The sequence below is a fragment of the Coffea eugenioides genome, chromosome 3 (assembly GCF_003713205.1).
Source record: "Coffea eugenioides isolate CCC68of chromosome 3, Ceug_1.0, whole genome shotgun sequence".
NCBI classification, from domain to species: Eukaryota; Viridiplantae; Streptophyta; class Magnoliopsida; order Gentianales; family Rubiaceae; genus Coffea; species Coffea eugenioides.
The window spans coordinates 7,198,257-7,213,384 of record NC_040037.1 but is presented as its reverse complement, the minus strand read 5'-3'; the positions used below and the strand labels follow the sequence as shown (position 1 = coordinate 7,213,384).

Below are 15,128 nucleotides of genomic sequence, written 5' to 3'. Positions count from 1 at the left end.
AAGGCAAGGCTGTGATAGAACAGTTATTTGGCACATTTTGCAGTGTTATTTCGGCCTAATTTTGGCTATTTACTGTGCTAAGTACTGAGGTCTAACTCATATTTCACATTGGTATGAATTATAGGTGATCGGCATTAAAAATGATCTCGCGGGGAAAATTTCCAGAAGACTTGTCGTCCCAGGGCGTGGCCACGCCTTGGAAGGTGGACGAAACCGAAAGACGGACCGTGGTCCACGTGAACCCGAAGCGGGGGATCAAAACTCCAAAGGGGATAGCTTTTTGAATTGCTCCAGACGTCTCTGGCCTTGATTTTTTCTCTTGTGCGGCGGCTATAAAGAAGGGAGGAAGCAGGATTCACACGGAATCAAGACCTTAGCTTTAATTCACACATCATCAAGACCTTAGCTTTAATTCTCCTTTTCTACTTTTTGTCAGACGCTTTCCGTCGTTTCTTTTTGGTTTTTTCTTCGGCAGCAAATTAGATAGCTAGATTGACATTGAATCAAAAACAGTAGCTTTAGTTTTCTCTTTCCCAGGCGCTAGACGTCGCTTTCCTCTTCTGACTTTCAACTTTTCCGCTGGACAATTCATTCGTAGCTTTGGCTTTGTAATTGGGACTCCGAAGCAGGGACGAAGGCAGGGCCTTTTTGGTTGTTATTGCAGTTAATTTTCCTTTCCCAATTCCTTGGCAAATAATTGAATGAATTCAATTAAATCACGCGGGATTGAAACGATGAGAAGCGGCTAATTTCCGCCTCTACCCAAAAGGTTGACGCAAGGGCGCGGTCCATAATATCTGTGAGATCTAATCAAGCTTTCATTATTTCCTCCAATTTTGTTGCTATTCGTGCGTTTCCTGAATTAATTGTTCATGGGTATTTGATTAATTGAATATCAACGGCCGGGTATTTGATTTAATTTAATAGCCTACTGCCACGTTAATTAAATAGAATCCGTAATTGTTCATTTAATTGACACCCCGTGGCAACCACCATAATTGGTTTTATGATGGGAAAACACAGGATCTAGCTTAAATAAACCCTCTTAGCGCGTTTATTGGTTAGGGTTGGGTTCTTCTAGCTTTAATGCAATTGGATAATTAAATTCCTACGGTCGTACCTAGGGTTGTTATCTGGTTAGGGAAGCAGTCAATGGTCGTACCTTGACTGTCGAAAGGGTAAGGAAGAACTGGTTGTCAGAGCTTATTGATAACTATAACCAACCTAGTGATAAATGGATGAAATATCTTTGCATCGATGATCATTTAATTGGACCGTGCCTGCGCAGTTGATCCTTTGGGTAGAACTTTTGTTAATTGCTATTTTCAGTGAATTGTGCTTTGTGAGTTAGTTTTGAATTTTGTTTGTTTTATTTTATTTTATTTTTATTTGCCTCCCATTGAAAATCCCCCAATTTCGTTCTACTAATTTGGAAAGAAATAATTTCCTACCTGCTCCCTGTGGAATCGACCCTACTTGCCATTGTACGCAAAATTAGTATTTTTATAGACAAATCCGGTATATCGGATCAAGCAAACTCTTCGGGAACAGGGTGAATCAAGTAACCCATTGCACACCTAGGGTCCCTGCTCCAGTACTTGGATTTGTTCTATAATTATTTAATTGAGGTGGTAATTAGGACTTTTTAGTAATTATTATTGCACAGGTTCGGCACCTGTCAATTTTTGGCGCCGTTGCCGGGGAGTTGGCGTTTGGATTATTTGTTTCTTTTTAAATTCAGTTTTTATTTTATTTTATTCTTCTTGGTATTTTTGCTAGTTTATGCCCCGTTCTTCTCGCACAGGTGAATTAGTATACGATCCTGAGGTTGAGAAAGCAGCGCGTAGGCGGAGGCAAGAGACCAAGAGGCGAAGAGAAGGGCATTTATTTATTGCAAACAAGTCAGTGGAAAACGAAGAAAGCATGGCCAACACCCAAACATTGAGGGAACTGGCTGCTCCGGAGCTGACTCACCAGCCCTTATGCATCACATTCCCCGCTTTGGCTGAGAATACTGCTTTTGAACTGAAGTCGGGATTGATTCAACTCTTACCCTCTTTCCATGGTCTCTCTGGCGAAGAACCCCACAAGCACGTAAAGGAGTTCGAGGTGGTCTGCTCTAGTATGAAACCTCTTGGGATCACTGAAGAGCAAATTAGACTGAGAACCTTCCCGTTCTCTCTCAAAGATGCAGCTAAAGATTGGCTGTACTACCTACCAGCAGGTAGTATTACCACGTGGGCGCAGCTGAAAAAGAAATTCTTGGAAAAATTCTTCCCTGCATCCCGGGCTGCGAGTTTGAGGAAGGAGATCTGCGGCATTAAACAATACCCCGGTGAGTCCTTGTACGAATACTGGGAAAGGTTTAACAAGTTGTGCACTAGATGCCCGCAGCATCAAATTAGTGAGCAACTGTTAATCCAATACTTCTACGAAGGGCTCCAATCAACCGATAGGAGTATCATCGACGCTGCAAGTGTGGGAGCACTGGCAAACAAGACACCAAGGGAAGCGTGGGAGCTCATCGAAGCCATGGCAGAGAACTCCCAGCAATTTGGCTCCCGTGAGAGCAACCCTCCCCGTAGAGTCAACGAGGTAGAGACTTCATCCTTACAGCAGCAACTGTCAGAATTGACGTCAGTTGTTAGGCAATTAGCCATGAGAGACGCACCCCGAGCGAAGATGTGTGGAATATGCACTAGCATGGACCATTGCACAGACTCGTGCCCCATTTTGCAAGAGGACGGGGCGGAACAGGTAAACATGGTCGGAGGCGTGCCTGCGCCCCGCAGGCAGTACGACCCATACTCCAATACGTACAATCCGGGTTGGAGGGACCATCCCAATCTCAGTTATGGGAACAGGCAACAAAATGCATTTCCAAATCGTCCACCAGGATTCCACCAGCCATGGCAACCAAAATCGCAACCTTCGTCCTCCAACTCAGGAAGTTCTCTGGAGGACCTAGTCAAAAACCTGGCCACGACTACTACCAACCTGGCCACGACTACTACCCAGCTTCAACAGGAGATCAGATCCTTAGCCGCGAATACCGCGCAGCTCCAGCAGGACACCAAAGCTGACAAGAAGGACCAAGACATTCGAATAAGCCAACTGGCAATTGCCATCAACCGCTTGGAGTCCCACGTTTATGGGAAACTGCCATCGCAACCCGAGATAAATCCCAGGAATGTAAGTGCCATGACGCTGAGGAGTGGCAAGGAACTGGAAGGGCCTAAAGTGGAAAGTTCAAAAAGCAAAAGTGAAGAGGAGATAGAGAAGGAAATCGAAGAGGAAGGGCGTATTCGCAAGGATCCTAAGGTAACATTCACTTCTCCGCCCACTATTAAATCTAACTTACCTCTTTTTCCTTGCATGTTGGAAAAGACAAAGAGGGCAGAGAAGGAAAAAGAAATCCTGGATGTGTTCCGCAAAGTTCAAGTAAACATCCCCCTATTGGACGCGATCAAGCAGGTACCCAAGTACGCAAAGTTCTTGAAAGACTTGTGCGTTAACAAAAGAAAGCTAAGGGGTGATGAAAGAGTGATGGTAGGAGAGAATGTATCAGCTGTACTTCAAAGGAAACTCCCACCCAAATGCGGAGATCCAGGTATGTTTGCTATCCCCTGTAAGATTGGTCATTCTAGTATCAAAAATGCCATGATAGATTTAGGAGCTTCTATTAATGTGATGCCTAAGTCAATCTATGATTCCCTAAATTTAGGACCTTTAAAAGAAACGGGGATAATAATTCAATTGGCTGATCGTACATGTGCTTATCCGGATGGGATAGTTGAGGATGTTTTAGTGCAAGTAGATGGATTAATTTTTCCTGCTGATTTTTATGTGCTTTACATGGATGATAGAAGTGCCCCAAATCCATCACCCATTATATTAGGAAGACCATTTTTGAGTACTGCCCAGACTAAAATTGATGTTAGTAAGGGTACTCTCACGATGGAATTTGATGGAGAAATAGTCCACTTTAATATTTTTGATACAATGAAACATCCTGTTAACTCTCATTCTGTGTTTGCTATGTATACCACTAATCCCTCTGTGCAAGAATTTTCTAAGTTTGCTTATAGGGGTAAATTCAAGGTTGCTGCGAACAAGTCCTATAGGATGAAAGCAATTCATGAGGTAAAAATGGAGAGAAAATTTAGGAAAAAAGTTGCACTCAATGGCCATGTGGATCCTGGAGGAGGGCCACCAATTACAAGGAAAATTCAATTACATCCAGACTAAAGAGTGGTGCTATGTCTAGCCAAAGACATTAAAGAAAGGCGCTGCTTGGGAGGCAACCCAAGAATTACAATATTAGTTGTGATCATTTTTCCTTACTTTATGATTTTTCAGTTTTATTTTAATGTTTTGATGGTTTTTGTGGTGTTGGACAGAAGAGTAGGGGTTCCAAGGCGTGCCCACGCCTTGAAAAAAAAAAAAAAAAAAGAAGAAAAAGTTCGTTTGGACATCATTTGGATGTGTGGGCAGAAGAGTATGCTCTCCAAGGCGTGCCCACGCCTTCCAACCCCTCCGATAGCGAAAAAGTAAAAAAAAAAAAAAAAAAAAACTTTGACCGAGACCTTACTTTCCCATTCTTTCCTTGACTTTGTCCTCTCTAGTCTGGTCACCGTCCATGGAATTGAACAATAACTCTTCCAATTTCTTTGTTTTGTCCTGATTTCACTTTCTTCTTCCTTTTTCCTTGCTGTCCGCCGCCGCTTGCACAGCCCGCCATCCTCGCGCGCCCTTTTTCCCTTCAGCACCGCGCGCCCCAGATCCGTCACTCCAGCAGCGCGCGGCACAGGCCAGCAGCGCGCATCAGCCCCGCGAGCGACAGCGCCAGCCCAGCGCGCGCTTCACAGCGCCGCGCCAGTCCCCCCGCTAGCCCCACTCAGCGCAGCAGCCACCCCCTGCGCAGCCCAGCACCAACCCGCGCGCACAGACAGCAGTCGCGCGCGCACTCTCCATTGCTCGCCACCCCCACGCACAACCTGCACCTGTCCGCCGCCGCTTGCACAGCCGCCCTCCAGCACGCCCGCGTGCGGGACAGCCCAGCGGCGCCCAAGACCGCGCACGACTTGACCCAACAGCCGTGCACTCCCGTGCATTTGGGTAACACTATTCTACTACAATTTTTGCCGCTGGATATTGAATTGGTGACTTCGGTTGGAAATTTTAATTGCTGGATTTTTGCCTCCTGTCTGGTTGACGTACTTGTTGGTTTTGGTTGGGGGGGACCATTTGATTATTTTCTGCTAGTAAGAGACCTCATATCTACTTTTCATTCGTTATCTATTTTGGGACATCTGTGGGCTCTAGTGAATTTATTATTTGTTACACGTGGTCGGTAGCTCGCTGATTGTTGCCTTTTATTGACTGATACCTTGATTTAAGGGAAGTTGGTTCGGTCTTCTTTATTGTTGTCGGCTACTTGACAGCAGTGGGGCATTGGTTGGTGTTTGTTGTCTGGTTGTAGTTTGGTGGGGTAATTGTGTCCCCTTTTGCTATGAACTGCTGAACACTTAGTAATTTCGGTGGACTGTGGTCTCCTATCTGTTTCTTGGTGGTTGGTTGGCTGTCTCTGAGCTACTTTACTCTGCCTGTGGCCCCTAAATGCCTCCAAAGAAGGCGACAACTGCTGGGCCATCTGGGTCCCAACCTCGCAAGAGGCGAGCCCCGGTTCAACCCACCATTCGGTCTCGTCTGGGCCTGAATAAGAGCACTATGTCTCCTGGAGGAGGGGGAAACGGTCACTAATCTTACACAGGCACAAGTGGAGCGGTTTAACAACTTGGCAAACCGTCCTTTTACTCCTTGTAGGTGCTTTCATGCCCCGACCTTGGACCATTTGCGAATTGCACGGGAAGTTGAACAGTTATTCTCGGCCATAGGTTGGCAACAATATCTAATCATTAACTATCCTACGTTTGAGGAGCTGTGTTGTGAATTCTTCTCCACATTCGAGTTCAACAGAAATGAATTCATCACTTTGGATGAGCCGGAGGTCATTAATTTCAGATTGGGAGGTACTTAGTTTGGTATGTCCATTAATGAGTTTAACCTGACTTTGGGGTTTGCTAGTGAGGACACCATTGCCTCTGGGGCATATATAAACAGTGCGTGTGACTACACCCGACCGTTCTCTACTGACTACATTGACATTTGGAGGGAGTGGTCCACGGATCGTCAAGTTTACAATCCGAGTCAGTCGAAGGCTTCCCATCTGAAGGATCCGGTCTTGAAGGTTGTCCACAGGTTCTTAGCTCACAATTTCTCGGGGCGAAAGGATACCTCCGGCACGCTTACCAAAGTGGAATTCTATTTTCTTTGGTGCATGCGCAACAAGGTTCAGGTTAACTTTGGATGTTGGGTGGCCACCCAGATGGAAACGGTCATGTAAAAGCGTAATAAGCCGGTGATACTGGGATCACTCATTACTCACTTGGCCATTCGAGTGGGAGTGCTTGATCTGGACATGGAGCACAACTACACTCTAGCTCGAGAAAATGAACCCCTGGATTTGCGTAGCTTGGAGCGAATGGGGGTTATTTTCAAAGTGGGCGATGTTTATCAGTTTACGCCTCCTGGTGAGGGCGGGTCGCGGCCTCGGGTGCCTACCACTGCACCCTCCACTGACTCGCCACCCCATCCGGACCAGGCGGGTCCGTCCTCCTCTCATCCTCCTCCTGCTGGAGACCCCCGTTACCCGGACCTCCAAGTGGGTCTTCATGAACTCAACACCCAACTGGCAAGGATAGATGGCCGGCTTATGGCGCTCCAGGTTTTCGCCCGCATTCAGGCAGAGAATCAAGCAGCTTACTATGCTCATATTGGCTTCCAGCCGCCGCATCCGCCGCCTCCTTAGGCTCCGGCCGCACCTTTTCAGTAGTCAGGGAAGTTTTCGCTCCCTCTGCCCTTGCAATTTATTTTTCTAGGTTACATTGAGGACAATGTAGGTTTTAGGTGTGGGGGGAGTGGCTTCCATTACTTTCTTTTTCATTAGTTCTTTTCATTACTTTCTTTTTCATTAGTTCTTTTTGCTTCTTTGTTACTTAAAAAAAAAAAGAAAGAAGAAATGGAAAAAATGAAAAAAAAACATTGTAGTTAGTCGCCTTTTTGGTTATTTTTATGCTTGTTAGTGTTGGGGCATGTTGCTGTGATGAATGACATAATCAAAGTGAGTGGGTATGTGGTCGTATTATGCTGGCTGTGCATTTTGTTCCCTTCGGCAAGTGTCATTGAATGTTTTGAGTATGCTGAATTCACCCATTTTGTAACTTTGGGAGCTTGTTGAGCCTTACTTGAGCAATATTATTCTTGTTGCTCTAATGTTGTTTGATTGGAGGGTTTGTGGTATCGCACGATGGTATGAACATTCTAGAACTTGCTATTTTTGCTACATGTCAAGACCGCATTTTGATGAACTTGGATGCATTTGAAATGATAAGGGCCAATTATAGGTACCCTCTTCTAGTTTTCTAAAAAAAAAAAAAAAAAAATCTAGCCTCATTTTTATATCCCAATAGTGACCAATGTTGAGCTTTTGGTCTTCGTTTTCTGGTTGATATCGGTCGTTTGTTAACCCAAGACTCTTTAAACTTCTTGTTTATCCCTGTGTTGTCAAGGATGTCTGAACATCCATCATTTGTGCAAATCAAACAAATTCGGCGGGTTGCAAGTGCTTGTAGATTAGGAGTGGTTGATGTTATCCCTTTGTAAAATGGGAGAAATTGAAAAGGGCCACTGACCAGAGAATTTGGCTTACAGGGCAATGCCCACGGCCACTTACCAGGACTTTATCCCATGAAAAAAAAAAAAAAAAAAAAAATTCTTGAAGAGACCTCTGACCAGAGGACGATGGGCTACAAGGCGTGCCCACGCCTTTGCGAGCCCAAAAAAAAAAAAAAAAGAGGAAAAGAGGAAAAAAAAATGGGGCACTTGTACAGGGTGTTACAGGCAAATGAAAATGCCTTGCTCGGGAAATTTCTCTGATGAAGCGTTGTGGTGATGTGGTGGATATTAGACATTCTCTTGACACACTACACCCTATTTTTACCTTCTTATCCCGCTTTTTACCTAAACCCCATTACAACCTTATTAAAGTCCCTTTGATTTATGTATTTAGTTCACTTTTGAGTGGTGGAGATGTGATAAATGTGCAAGCCTATGGTAATGGCATTCCGTGATGTTGATTTGAGCGTTCCCAGTATTCATGTATTTTCTTTGAGTTACAACCTGTCCGGTGTGTTCTAATTTTGGTGATATTGTCAGGGGTCTGAAATGCTTGTGTTAGTATAGACTACTACATGACCTCTGCTCTCTTGGTTGTACTCCTGAGCTCCGAAATGCTTGAGGGCAAGCATTGTCTAGGTGTGGGGGGATTTGAGTGCCGTGCTATGCAAGAGTGGGACATCATTTTGGATGTGGTGGGCAGAGAGTTGCTCTCCAAGGCGTGCCCACGCCTTCCAACCCCTCCAATAGCGAAAAAGTAAAAAAAAAAAAAAAAAAAAAAGTTTGACCAAGACCCTACTCCTTCCACTTTCCCTTCTTCTTTGACTAGTCTTGGACAATCTTCTCCAAATTTCTATTGCCTACGTTTCCAGATTTTTTTTTCCTTTGTTTTGGTCAAGCTCGCCGCCGCCTACCATCGCTGTCCGCCGCCGCCGCTCAAATCAACCTCGCGCGACCCCTTCTGCTACTCGCGCAACCTCGCGGCACCAGCAGCGCACGCGACGCCCAGCAGGCCTACCAGCTGCCCACCGTGTGCGAGCCTTGGCGTGCGCGCGCAGCATCCAGCAGCAGAACCCAGCGCGCGACTCCACCGCATCCACCGCCTCCTTAGGCTCCAGCCGCACCTTTTCAGTAGCCAGGGAAGTTTCTCTTCTTTCCTCCTATTACTTTATTTTGTCTCTTCTACATTGAGGACAATGTAGATCTTAGGTGTGGGGGGAGTGGCTTCCATTAGTTCTGTTTTTCATTAGTTCTTTTTGCTTTGATTTCCATTAGTTCTGTTTTTCATTAGTTCTTTTTGCTTTGATTACTCAAAAAAAAAAAATATATAACATGGGATGAATGAAAAAAAAAAAATGAAAAACATTGTAGTTAGTCGGCTTTTTGGTTATGTCTATGCTTGTTAGTGTTGGGGCATGTTGCTGTGATAAATGACATAATCAATATGAGTGGGTATGTGGTCGTATATGCTGGATGTGCATTTTGTTTCCCTTGGCAATGTCATTGAATGTTGAGTATGCTGGAATTCACCCATTTTTGTAACTTTTGGGGAGCTTTTGAGCCTTACTTGAGCATATTATTCTTGTTTGCTCTAATTTGTTTGATTGAGTGGGTATCGCACATGGTATGAACATTCTAGAACTTGCTATTTTGTACATGTCAAGACCGCATTTTGATGAACTGGATGCATTTGAAATGATAAGGGCATTTAGGATTTAACCCTCTTCAGCTTTCTAAAAAAAAAAAAAAAAAAAATCTAGCCCTCATTTTATATCCCAATAGTGAACCAATTTGAGCTTTTGTCCTTCGTTTCTGGTTGATATCCGTGTTTGTTAACCCAAGACCTCTTTAAACTTTCTTGTTTATCCCTGTGTTGTCGAGGGATGTCTGAAATCCATCATTTGTGCAAATCAAACAAATTCGGGGGTTGCAAGTGCTGTTAGATTAGGAGTGGTATGATGTTATCCTTGTAAAAGGGGGAGAAATTGGAAAAAGGCCACTGACCAGAGAACTTTGGCTTACAGGGCATGCCCACGCCTTACAGGACTTTCTCCTGAAAAAAAAAAAAAAATTCTGAAGAGACCTCGTGACCAGAGGACTATGGGCTACAAGGCGTGCCCACGCCTTGCGAGCAAAAAAAAAAAAAAGAGAAAAGGAAAAAAAATGGGGCACTTGTACAGGGTGTACAGCAAGTGGAAATTGCCTTGTTTGCAAAACCCCTCCGGTAAAGCACTGTGGTTATTGGTGAGTTTCGGACATTCTCTTGACACTTTACCCCCTACCTATACCTTCTTAACCCGCCTTTCACCTGAGCCCCATTACAACCCTATTAAAGTCCCTTTGATTTATGTGTTTAGTTCACTTTTAAGTGGTGGAGATGTGATAAACGTGCAAGCCTATGGTAATGGCATTCCGTGATGTTGAATTGAGCGTTTCTAGTATTCATATATATTCTTTGAATTACAACATGTCCGGTGTGTTTTACCTTCGGTGATATTGTCAGGGACCCTAGATGCTTGTGTTAGTATAGACTACTACATGGCCTCTGCTCTCTTGGTTGTACTTCTGAGCTCCGAAATGCTTGAGGGCAAGCATTGTCTAGGTGTGGGGGGATTTGAGTGGTGCTATGCAAGCATTGTTGGACATCATTTGGATGTGGTGGGCAGAAGAGTATGCTCTCCAAGGCGTGCCCACGCCTTCCAACCCCTCCGATAGCGAAAAAGTAAAAAAAAAAAAAAAAAGTTTGACCAAGACCCTACTCCTTCCACTTTCCCTTCTTCTTTGACTAGTCATGGACAATCTTCTCCAAATTTCTATTGCCTACGTTTCCAGACTTTTCTCCTTTGTTTTGGTCAAGCTTGCCGCCGCCTACCATCGCTGTCTGCCGCCGCCGCTCAAATCAACCTCGCGCGACCCCTTCTGCTACTCGCGCAACCTCGCGGCACCAGCAGCGCACGCGACGCCCAGCAGGCCTACCAGCTGCCCACCGCGTGCGAGCCTTGGCGTGCGCGCGCAGCACCCAGCAGCAGAACCCAGCGCGCGACTCCACCGCATCCACCGCCTCCTTAGGCTCCAGCCGCACCTTTTCAGTAGCCAGGGAAGTTTCTCTTCTTTCCTCCTATTACTTTATTTTGTCTCTTCTACATTGAGGACAATGTAGGTCTTAGGTGTGGGGGGAGTGGCTTCCATTAGTTCTGTTTTTCATTAGTTCTTTTTGCTTTGATTTCCATTAGTTCTGTTTTTCATTAGTTCTTTTTGCTTTGATTTCCATTAGTTCTGTTTTTCATTAGTTCTTTTTGCTTTGATTACTCAAAAAAAAAAAATATATAACATGGGATGAATGAAAAAAAAAAAAATGAAAAACATTGTAGTTAGTCGGCTTTTTGGTTATGTCTATGCTTGTTAGTGTTGGGGCATGTTGCTGTGATAAATGACATAATCAATATGAGTGGGTATGTGGTCGTATATGCTGGCTGTGCATTTTGTTTCCCTTGGCAATGTCATTGAATGTTGAGTATGCTGGAATTCACCCATTTTTGTAACTTTTGGGGAGCTTTTGAGCCTTACTTGAGCATATTATTCTTGTTTGCTCTAATTTGTTTGATTGAGTGGGTATCGCACATGGTATGAACATTCTAGAACTTGCTATTTTGTACATGTCAAGACCGCATTTTGATGAACTGGATGCATTTGAAATGATAAGGGCATTTAGGATTTAACCCTCTTCAGCTTTCTAAAAAAAAAAAAAAAAAAAATCTAGCCCTCATTTTATATCCCAATAGTGAACCAATTTGAGCTTTTGTCCTTCGTTTCTGGTTGATATCCGTGTTTGTTAACCCAAGACCTCTTTAAACTTTCTTGTTTATCCCTGTGTTGTCGAGGGATGTCTGAAATCCATCATTTGTGCAAATCAAACAAATTCGGGGGTTGCAAGTGCTGTTAGATTAGGAGTGGTATGATGTTATCCTTGTAAAAGGGGGAGAAATTGGAAAAAGGCCACTGACCAGAGAACTTTGGCTTACAGGGCATGCCCACGCCTTACAGGACTTTCTCCTGAAAAAAAAAAAAAAATTCTGAAGAGACCTCGTGACCAGAGGACTATGGGCTACAAGGCGTGCCCACGCCTTGCGAGCAAAAAAAAAAAAAAGAGAAAAGGAAAAAAAATGGGGCACTTGTACAGGGTGTACAGCAAGTGGAAATTGCCTTGTTTGCAAAACCCCTCCGGTAAAGCACTGTGGTTATTGGTGAGTTTCGGACATTCTCTTGACACTTTACCCCCTACCTATACCTTCTTAACCCGCCTTTCACCTGAGCCCCATTACAACCCTATTAAAGTCCCTTTGATTTATGTGTTTAGTTCACTTTTAAGTGGTGGAGATGTGATAAACGTGCAAGCCTATGGTAATGGCATTCCGTGATGTTGAATTGAGCGTTTCTAGTATTCATATATATTCTTTGAATTACAACATGTCCGGTGTGTTTTACCTTCGGTGATATTGTCAGGGACCCTAGATGCTTGTGTTAGTATAGACTACTACATGGCCTCTGCTCTCTTGGTTGTACTTCTGAGCTCCGAAATGCTTGAGGGCAAGCATTGTCTAGGTGTGGGGGGATTTGATAGAACGGTTATTTGGTGTATTTTGGACTGTTATTTTGTCCTAATTTTGACTATTCACGGTGCTAAGAACTGGAGTTTCACTCATATTCGACATTTGTGTGAATTGTAGGTGGTCGGCATAAAAAATGATCTCGCAAGGCAAAATTCCAGAAGACCTTGCATTTCAGAGCGTGGTCACGCCTTGGAAGGTGGACGAAACCGAAAGCCGGACTGCGGTCCACGTGAACCGCGAGGAGCATGGGATTAAAACTCCAAAAGCTAGCTTTTGTGCAATCAATTGGGCCAGACGTTTGTTTTCTTCTTGACTTCTCTTGGGCGGCGCTACATATAAAAAGAAAAAGGAGATTCAGAATGAGGGGATCAATACCTGAGCTTTAGTCTTCTTTTCCGAGATTTGTCAGACGCTTTTATTTTTCTTTTGGTTTCTTCGGCGGCTCTGGGTCAGACATTGGAGACTTTCTCCTCTGCTGTAGCTTTTGCTTTCGGATTCTGTACAATTTTTCCTATTCGACTTTTGCTTCTACTTTCGCTCCAGGGGTACGAACGCGAAACCCAACAAAGGGAAGCGAAGGTTTTTCAGCCGTTCCTTCGTTAATTCATCTTTTCCAATTCTTCGGCAATTAATTGAATGAATTCAATTAAATCATGCGGGATTGACACGATGAGGAGCGGCTAATTTCCTCCTCTACCCAAAGGTTGACGCAAAGGCGCGGTCCATAATACCTGTGAGATCTAACCAAATCTTTATTATTTCCTCCAATTAATTGCTATTCGTGCGTTTCCTGAATTAATTGTTCATGGGTATTTTATTGATTGAATATCAACGGCCGGGTATTTGATTTAACTTAATAGCCTACTGCCACGTTAATTAAATAGAATCCGTAATTGTTCATTTAGTTAACACCCCGTGGCAACCACCATAATTGGTTTTATGATGGGGAAACGCAGGATCTAGCTTAAATAAACCCTCTTAGCGTGTTTATTGGTTAGGGTTGGGTTCTTCTAACTTTAATGCAATTGGGTAATTAAATTCCTATGGTCGTACCTAGGGTTGTTATCTGGTTAGGGAAGCAGTCAATGGTCGTACCTTGACTGTCGAAAAGGTAAGGAAGAACTGGTTGTCAGAGCTTATTGATAACTATAACCAACCTAGTGAAAAATGGATGAAATATCTTTGCATCGATGAGCATTTAATTGGACCGTGCCTGAGCAGTTGATCCTTTGGGTAGAACTTTTATTAATTGCTATTTTTAGTGAATTGTGCTTTGTGAGTTAGTTTTGAATTTTGTTTGTTTTATTTTATTTTATTTTTGTTTGCCTCCCATTGAAAATCCCCCAATTTCGTTCTACTAATTTGGAAAGAAATAATTTCCTACCTGCTCCCTGTGGAATCGACCCTACTTGCCATTGTACGCAAAATTAGTATTCTTATAGACAAACCCGGTATATCGGATCAAGCAAACTCTTCGGGAACAGGGTGAATCAAGTAACCCATTGCACACCTAGGGTCCCTGCTCCAGTACTTGGATTTGTTCTATAATTATTTAATTGAGGTGGTAATTAGGACTTTTTAGTAATTATTATTGTACAGGTTCGGCACCTGTCAATTTTTGGCGCCGTTGCCGGGGAGCTGGTGTTTGGATTATTTATTTCTTTTCAAATTCAGTTTTTGTTTTATTTTTATTTTATTCTATTCTTCTTGGTACTTTTGCTGGTTTATGCCCCGTTCTTCTCGCACAGGTGAATTAGTATACGATCCTGAGGTTGAGAAGGCAGCGCGTAGGCGGAGGCAAGAGACCAAGAGGCAAAAAGAAGGGCACTTATTTGCTGCAAACGAGTCAGCGGAAGACGAAATAAGCATGGCCAACAACCAAACATTGAGGGAGCTGGCTGCCCCGGAGCTGACTCACCAGCCCTTATGCATCACATTCCCCGCTTTGGCTGAGAATACCGCTTTCGAATTGAAGTCGGGGTTGATTCAACTCTTACCCTCTTTCCATGGTCTCTCTGGCGAAGAACCCCACAAGCACGTAAAGGAGTTCGAGGTGGTCTGCTCTAGTATGAAACCTCCTGGGGTCACTGAAGAGCAAATTAGACTGAGAGCCTTCCCGTTCTCTCTCAAAGATGCAGCTAAAGATTGGCTGTACTACCTACCAGCAGGTAGTATTACCACATGGGCGCAGCTGAAAAAGAAATTCTTGGAAAAATTCTTCCCTGCATCCCGGGCTGCGAGTTTGAGGAAGGAGATCTGCGGCATTAAACAATATCCCGGTGAGTCCTTGTATGAATACTGGGATAGGTTTAACAAGTTGTGCACTAGATGCCCGCAGCATCAAATTAGTGAACAACTGTTAATCCAATACTTCTATGAAGGGCTCCAATCAACAGATAGGAGTATCATTGATGCTGCGAGTGGGGGAGCACTTGCAAACAAGACACCGAGGGAAGCGTGGGAGCTCATCGAAGCCATGGCAGAGAACTCCCAGCAATTTGGTTTACGTGAGAGCAACCCTCCTCGTAGAGTCAATGAGGTAGAGACTTCATCCATACAGCAGCAACTGTCAGAATTGACGTCTGTTGTTAGGCAATTAGCCATGAGAGACACGCCGCGAGCAAAGGTGTGTGGAATCTGTACTAGCATGGACCACCCCACTGACTCATGCCCTATGTTGCAAGAGGATGGAGCTGAACAAGTGAACATGGCTGGAGGCGTGCCCGCGCCTCAAAGACCGTACGACCCATACTCTAACACGTACAACCCTGGTTGGAGAGA

General features: G+C 44.1%; 1 non-coding gene across 1 annotated transcript; it reads right to left on the bottom strand.

Annotated features, from left to right (window-relative positions):
* Positions 1-14,586: 14,586 nt before the first annotated feature.
* LOC113767207 lies at positions 14,587-14,693 on the bottom strand. The gene has a single exon (XR_003467926.1). It is a non-coding gene; the product is annotated as a small nucleolar RNA R71 (small nucleolar RNA).
* Positions 14,694-15,128: the final 435 nt, after the last annotated feature.